Source organism: Orycteropus afer, unplaced genomic scaffold (assembly GCF_000298275.1).
Source record: "Orycteropus afer afer isolate SDZICR_OR568_19922 unplaced genomic scaffold, OryAfe1.0 scaffold00074, whole genome shotgun sequence".
In the NCBI taxonomy this organism is placed as follows: Eukaryota; Metazoa; Chordata; class Mammalia; order Tubulidentata; family Orycteropodidae; genus Orycteropus; species Orycteropus afer.
Genome location: NW_006921661.1, coordinates 2802010 through 2810628, shown reverse-complemented (window position 1 = coordinate 2810628; position 8619 = coordinate 2802010). Strand labels below are relative to the sequence as shown.

The window sequence follows — 8619 nt, the reverse complement described above, 5'->3', positions numbered from 1 at the left end:
GTCGCTATGAGTCAGGTTTGACTCGACAGCACATAACAACAACAATACATGGCATAAACAGACTATCAGGCATAACCCAAAATGCACAAACAGCAAAAGAGAAACTAGATGAATGTGACCTTCTCAAAATTAAATTTTTATGTGCTTCCAAAGACTTCACCAAGAGTCATAAGAGAACCTACAGATTGGGAAAAAATATTTGGTAATGACCTATCTGACAAGGGATTTATCTCTAGAATTTATAGAAAACTCCAACACCTCAATAACAAAAAGACAAATAATCCAATCCAAAAATGGGCAGAAGACATGAATTGACACTTCACCAAGGAAGATATTCAAGCAGCCAACAAACATGAAAAAATGGTCACCATCATTAGCCATTAGAGAGATGCAAATCAAAACAACAATGAGATACCATCTTGCTCCAGCACTAGTAGCAAAATTCAACAAGACTAAAAATAACAAATGCTGGTGAGGCTGTGGAGAGATTGGGATTCTCATACACTGCTGGTGGGACTGCAAAATGGTATAAACACTGTGTAAAGCAGTATGGCAATTCCTTAAAAAGTTGGAATTAGAAATACCATTTGACCCAGCCATTCTATTACTAGGTATATATCCTAAAGTGAGAACCACGACAAGAACAGACATAGGCACACCCATGTTCATTGCAGCACTATTTACAATAGCCAAAAGATGGAAACAGCCTAGGTGTCCATCAACTGAGGAAGGGATAACCTAACTATGGTACATACACACAATGGAATACTATGCAACCCTAAAAAATAATGTAGAATCTGCAAAACACGCATAATGTGGATGAACTTGGAGGACATAATGCTGAGTAAAATAAATCAATTACAGAAGGACAAAAATTGTATTAGTCCGTTATTGTAAAAGTCAAGGAAAGGTTTCTATATGGAAGGAAATATTCTTTTTTGGTTACCAGGGGTGGGAGGGGAGGAGAAGTAACACTGTTAGATAGGTAGAGATGAGTATTGATTTGGGTGAAGAGAAGGACAATGTACCAAATGTAAGTGAGCAACATGGTCGCACTGAGGAAGAAGAAGACAGAGAGAGGTACATGGGAAGTATAGACAACAAAGATGAACCCTTTCGTACAGACAATACTGTGTTGTCAGTGAAGGCAAACATGGGTATATGGGTGACAGATGGGTGGACAGGGTGAACTATTAGGTATGTCTATGAAGCACAGAGTGTACCCAAGACCATATATAGGGCTGGCAGACAATGGTCCTAGAAGTGTATTTGTATGATCTGAATTCCCAGTTGTATAGTAGAACTGACAAGGGGCAAGGTTGTAGTCATTTCTTGGGCACAGTCAGCTACCCAGAGAGACCGAGTAGTTGAACCTGTGGGCTCGGGACCATAGTTACAGGGGACATCAAGCTCAATTGGCATAACATACTACACAAAACACTGTTCCACCTCCCACTTTGGTGAGTAGCGACTTGGATCTTAAAAGCTTGCAAGCAGCCATCTAGATGCCACGATGGGTCTCTCCTTGTCCAGAGCACACAAGAAGGAAGAAAAGCAAAGATTCATGGAAATAATTAGTCCTAGCGACTGGTACACCATGTGACTGGCAGCCAATACAACTATGAGACCAAAAGAACTAGACGGTGTCCGACCACCACTGTCAACCTCTTGGAGAGGGATCTATGTAGGAGATCCTGGATCAAGAGGGAGAACAATGTGGAACAAAACTCAAAATCATTTGGGGGAAAAAAGGGGGGGGAAGGTTTGCTGGTCTGATAGAGCCTGATAGAACCACTGAGACTATGACCCCTAGGTGCCCTTCAGGTCTGGAATTGAACCCACACCTGTGGCTTCCAGCCAAACAAAAGACAGGCATATGAGTTGAACATTTACCTGAGGTAGATACACTCCTTGAAGAGAACAATCATGGGAGAAAGAAGGTTTGTTAATGCACAGGGAGACAGCTCAGGGGTCAGGAGTGCATGGAGGGATAGACACAGGGAAGAGGTGACTGTCAGGAGGAAGTGGGAGGGAAGTTGTTGCATTGTGGTAAATTGTAGTCAATGTCATGAGACAAAGTGTACGTTAACTGCTGTATGGAAAGTGAATTTGCTGTGTAAATTTTCACCCAAATCACAATAAAAAAAAAAAAAAAGAAGATGGAAGGAATACTCAGTTACTGTACCAAAAACAAATGGTCAACGTTCAACCATCAAGAGGTAGTGTATGATCAAGAACCAATGGTATTGTAGAAAGAAGTCCAAGCTTCACTGAAGGAATTGGTTAAGAAACAAGACTACAGAAAATGAAGATATACCCATTGAGACGTTTCAACAAGAGATGCAAGGTTGGAAGCACTCACTTGTCTATACCAAGAAATTTGGAAGACAACTATCTGGCCAACTGACCGGAAGAAATCCGTGTTTGTGCCCATCTCAAAGAAATGTGGTCCAATGGAACGTGTACTTTATAAACTATATCATTAATAGCACAAGGAAGAAAATTTTGCTGAAAATAGTTCAAAACCAGTTACAGCAGTACATCAACAGGAAACTGCCATAAATTCAAGCTGGATTCGGAGGAGGATGTGGAACAAGGGATATCACTGCTGATGTCAAATGGATCTTGGCTGAAAACAGAGATACCAGAAAGATGTTATTGGTGTTTACTGACTACACAAAGGCATTTGACTGTATAGATCATGACAAATTATGGATAATGTTGAGAAGAATGAGAATTCCACAACATTTAATTGTGCTCATGCGGAACTTGTATGTAAGCCAAGAGGGATATTCCATGGTTTAAAATCAAGAAAGGTGTGCATCTGGGTTGTATCCTTTTACCATACTTACTCAATTTGTATGCTGAGCAAATAATCCAAGAAGCTGGACAACATAAAGAACACAGAATCAGGGTTAGGGAAAGATTCATTACCAACCAGTGATACGCAGACGATACAACCTTGCTTGTTGAAAGTAAAGGGAACTTGAAGTACTTACTGAAAATAAAAGACCATGCCTTCAGCATGGGTTATAGTTCAACGTAAAGAAAACAAAAATCCTCACAACTAGACAAGTAAACAACATCATGATAAACAGAGAAAAGATCACAAGTTGTCAAGGATTTCATTTTTTATTTCTTGCATCCACAGTAATCAACACTCATGGAAACAGCAGTCAAATCAAACAACATAATGCACTTAGCGAATATGCTGCTAAAGATCTATTTAAAGTGTTAAACAGCAAAATGTCACTTTCAGAATGTAGGTGCACCTGACCCAAGCCATGATATTTTCAACGGCCTCAAAAGTATGCAAAACCTGGAGAATGAATAAAGAAGACCAAAAAGAATTAATGCTCTTGAATTATGGTGTTAGCAAAGAATATTAAATATACCATGGACTGCCAGAAGAACAAACAAATCCATATTTGAAGAAGTATAGGCAGAATGCTCCTTAGAACTGAGAGTGGTGAGACTTCATCTAATGTACAGTAGACCTGACCAGTCCCTGGAGAAGGACATCATAGTTGATAAAGTAGAGGATCAGCGAAAAAGAGTGAGATACTCAGTAAGACAGATTTGACAGGACAGCTACAAAAGGCTCAAACATAGCTAACAGTTATGGAAATGGTCCAGGACTGAGCATTGTTCTGTTCTGTTGTAGATGGGGTCCCTATGAGTTAGAACTTACTTGTCAGTAAGTAACATTACCAACATTACCTAACAACAGTAACATTACCAACCAGTCTCTGGGAAGAAAATGATAAACAACAATCCCTGCTCTTGAAACTTAACCAGAAGGGGGACTTCCAGTAAGATGGAAGAATACACAGACAAGCGACACACACCCTCTTCAACAAAGAAAAGAAAAATCAATTGACAGAGATACAGATGATAATCCTGAAGCCCTGAGCTTTGAAAGGAACTATACAGAAGTGGATTAGGCACCACCTAGTGGAAAAACCTGAACGAAACAGTGAGTACAGAGATGGTTGGAGACACAGACTGTCAGCTACTCTGACGGGACCAACAACCTGAATATTTCCAGGTAGTGCTGGGACCTGAGAATTGACCTAAAGATCAGCCTTGGTCACCAAAGACTGAGGGACGACTGCGTTGGTGGCCTATGACTAGGAAGGGAAACAGCAAGGAGGGAGACAACCTGAGCTGTTGACTTTCCGCTGTCTGGAGGGTACAGCCATTTTGATTGTTTACACACAGCAGCCATTTTGGATATTTAAAGTGACCGAGGGTGGACCCATTCTGATTGTTTACAAGCGGAGGCCATTTTGGATATTTAAAGTGACTGAGGATGGAAGCTCTGGTAGCGTAGTGGTAAGGCACTTGACTGCTAACCAGAAGGCTGGTGGTTCAAACCCACCAGTCACTCCTCCGAAGGAAGGTTGGGCAATCTACTTCCATAGTGATACCACCTCAGAAATCCAAGGAGGGGTTGCTATTAGTCAGGTATGACTCGACGGCACATAACAACAACAGAGGATGTACCCATTTTGAATGTTTACAAGTGGTGGCCATTCTGAATATTTAAAGTGACTGAGGGCGCAGCCATTTTGAACCTTTACAAGTGGCAAACATTTTGGATTTTAAAATGAGAACATTCTCATTTGGATTCCAGGGACCTAAGAAAAGGATCTATTTGCCAAGGTTGGCAGGGACATACGAGAGACTGACAACAGGAAAGGAGGGAGGTGGTGAGTATATAAGGGCTGTCAACTAGCGAACAGAGGAGCACAGTACCCTGCTTGTGTAGATAACATACAAAGAAAACAAAAATTGTGGGCAAGTCACTCCAACATACAATCACCAACTAAATATAAACACAAAAACGTCACAATGCCTCAGAGACAACAGAGCATCACAGTCCACACAAAGAAGCACGTTAAAGCAGGAGAGACAAGGGACCAGGATACAGACCCAAAACACATCCCTGAAGAAGACACAGCATTAGAACTCCCTGATAAGGAATTCAAAAGAATTATATTTAGGTATCTTCAATGAACTGAAAGAAAGATCAAGGAAAACACAGAGAAAACCCTAGAAGAATTTTGGAAGAAAATACAAGAACAAAATGACAACATAAATGAAAAATTGGAAATGATACAAAATCTAAACACAGAAATCCAGAAGATCAGTACTAAATTTTCAGTAATAGGTAAGACATTGAATAGGCAAAGGAGCAGAATTGAATCAGTGGAAGACAGAATTAGGGAGATCGAAGGCAAATACCTGAACACTTCTTTGGAAAGGGATCAATCAGAAAAAATATCAAAACAAAATTAAGGAAGCCTAAGATTCATGTGATACCATCAAAAGGAATAACCTACGTGTAATCAGAATTCCAGAACAGGAAGAGACAAATAAAACCACAAAGAGAATCGTTGAAGATTTGTTTGACGAGAATTTTCCTGGTATGATGAAAGGTGAGAATATATCCACTCAGGAAGTCCAAAAACCCCAAACAGGATTGACCCCAAAAGAAAATCACCAAGACGTATCATCATCAAACTCACCAAAACCAAGACAAAGAAAGAATCCTAAAAGCAGCATGGGAAAACAAAAGGTTACCTACAAGGGGCAACCAATAAGACTAAGCTCGGATTTCAAGAGAGTAACCATGCAGGCAAGAAGACAACAGAATGGTATACATAAAACCCTGAAAGAGGAAAACTTCCAACCAAGAATTATATACCCAGAAAAACTGTCCCTCAAATACGATTGTGAAATTAGGACATTTCCAAATAAGCAGAAATTAAGGGAATTTGTTAAAACCAGACCAACCTTGCAAGAGATGCTTAACGGAGTCCCTTGGACAGAGAAGCAACAACAGCAAACAACAACCGAAACCAACCCAGCTATGGAAGTATCCAAAGTAAATAATCCTACGAGATTGTAAACAGGGTACCGGAGACACCAACCGACAAATGAGGACAACTACAAACCAAAAAGAGGGAAAAAACTGTCATTACAGAACTTCTAGGTGGTAGAAAAATCAAGACAACTACAAGATAGAACAGACTGTTCTAAATTTGGGAAGAAAACTATAAATCGCAGGAAAACCTGAAAGAAAAATGATAAACTTTCACATCAAAAGAGAAAAGAGGACCACCACAAATATTTAGCAAATACTAAAACAATAGCAATGAAGGAAGTAACATGATTCATAAACAAAACAAGCTCAGCATAGATAATTATTATACGGAACAAAGAAATCGACACCACGAAAAAGCACATAACAAAAATGACAGCAACAAATTCATATTTGCTGATAATTACATATCTGGCAAGGGACTTAACTAAGACTTACAGAAAACTCCAACGCCTCAACAGCAAGAGGATTAACAATCCAATTGAAAAATGGGCAGAAGACATGAATAGACACTTCACCAAGGAGGATATTCAGGTGGCTAGCTAATACATGAAGAGACAGATGCTCACAATCATTGGCCATCAGAAAGATGCACATCAAAACAACAATGAAAAACCATCTCACCCCAGCACTGAATTCAAGGTTCAATGAGACAGAAAATAACAAATGCTGGCAGGGATGTGGAGAGACTTGGACACTCATACACTGCTGGTGGGACCGTAAAGTGATACAAACACGGTGGAAAGCAATACAATTCCTTAGAAAGTTGGAATTGGAGATACCATTTGACCCAGCAATCCCATTACTAGGTATATATCCTAGAAAGGTGAGAGCCAGGACAGGAACAGATATATGCACGCTCATGTTCACCACAGCATTATTTACAATAGCAAAAAGATGGAAACAATCTACATGCCTGTCAGCGGAAGAGTGGATGACCAAACGATGGTACATAAACATAACGGGATGCTATGTAGCACTAAAGAATAATGTAGAGTCTGCAAAACACCACCTTAACATGGATGAACTTGGAGGACATTATGTTGAGTGAAATAAGTCAATCACAGAAGGACAAATATAGTATTAGTTCGTTGTTGTGGAGGGTCAAGGAAAGATTTATATATGGAGGGAAACTTTCTTTGCTGGTTGCCAGGGGTGGGAGGGAAGGGGAGAGAACACTGCAAAAAAAAAAAAAAAAAAATGCACTGACCCATGTCACTTCTCTAGTTTTGTGTATTTCAAGTACTAAATTATATTTCAATAAAAAAAAAAAAAAAAAAATGCACTGACCCATGTCACTTCTCTAGTTTTGTGTATTTCAAGTACTAAATTATATTTCAATAAAATGCATTTAAAAAAAGTAAAGAAAGAAAGAAACTTAACCAGAAAACAAAACCTATGCCTGTCATGTCAATTCAAATTTAAGGCAACCCATATTACAGAGTAGAACAGAGCTCCACAGGCCTTTCTTGGCTTTAATCTTTAATGAAGCAGATGACCAGGCCCTTCTTCCTTGGACCCACTAGGTGGGTTTAAATCCTTAATCCTTCAATTGGTAGCCCAACACAGATCTTTTGTGCCACCCAGGTACCCTGCAGATCTCAGGCTATCCAAAAAGTGTTATTAATACTGAGATATAAATCTTCATGGGGTTCTAGGGTGTGAGGAGGTAGAAACGCTCAATTCAACTTGACCAAGGGAGAGGAAACAGGAAAGATTTCACAGAGCATTTAATGTTTGAAGAGGAGATTAATGGTGGATAGGGATGTGAGTACAGTGAATAGGCAAGGAAGGAAGATAAGGAGGAGGGTGTGACTCAGAAGGAGGATAAGAAAAAGCATGGGAGCCTGGTGGCATAGTGCCTGACAGTGAATGAAAAAAGGAAGGAAAGGAGAGTACCTGCTATTCTTTCTTGTTTTGGCATCAATTTTTCTGAAGGTACTATTTGTACCCAATTTAGAAGAGTGAGCAAAAATGTTTAAAACTTAGCTAATATAATTCTGGGAGCTCTGATGGCATAGTCCCTAAGGCATATGACTACTAATCAGAAGGCTGGTGGGTTCACACCCACCAGTCACTCCTCAGAAGGAAGTCTGGGCAATCTACTTCCCTAGAGATCAGGAAGGAGGGGTCGCTATGAGTCGGAAACAACTTGATGGCAATGAGTTTCATTTTTTGGGTTTCTTTTTTTTCAATATAATTGTAACTTACAGATATGATATATGCAAAGTTAAATAAATTACAGCAAAGCCTCCTGCAATATATGTCATGACAAAGTGTGCTTGCTCATATAATTTCTAAAAAACTTAAACTGCATCTGTATCTGCCTTTGCTGCTAAACTGTAAATTCCATAATGGCAAAGATCTCGTCTATTTTGCCTATTAACATATTCCTCAAGTATAAGAGAGTCTGGCACTAACATTTGTTGAAACAACACTTCAGTTTCTTATAAAACTTAGCCCCAGATTACTCTCTCAAGCTATATTTGGTACTGTAAAAATTCTTACATAAAAAGAAAAGCCCCAATACCTTTCATGATGGAATCTACCCTAGAGTAAAAATAGCAAAAAAAAAGAAAACAATGTATTAAGAATAAAACCATCAAGTGATGGGAAAATCACATTAAGGTAGGGTTGCACAGCTGATTACTGTAACTGCTGTCCATAAGTTGCAAAAGTTGAACTGGTAAAAGCTGTGTGACGTATATTTATAATGACTAGGAAAAAAAAAA

At 39.3% G+C, this 8619-nt stretch overlaps 1 protein-coding gene across 1 annotated transcript in view; it reads right to left on the bottom strand.

Moving 5' to 3' along the window:
* RSF1 (remodeling and spacing factor 1) overlaps nucleotides 1-8619 on the bottom strand; it is a 210480-nt gene that overhangs the window by 188757 nt on the left and 13104 nt on the right. The gene's annotated exons all lie outside the window — the stretch shown is intronic.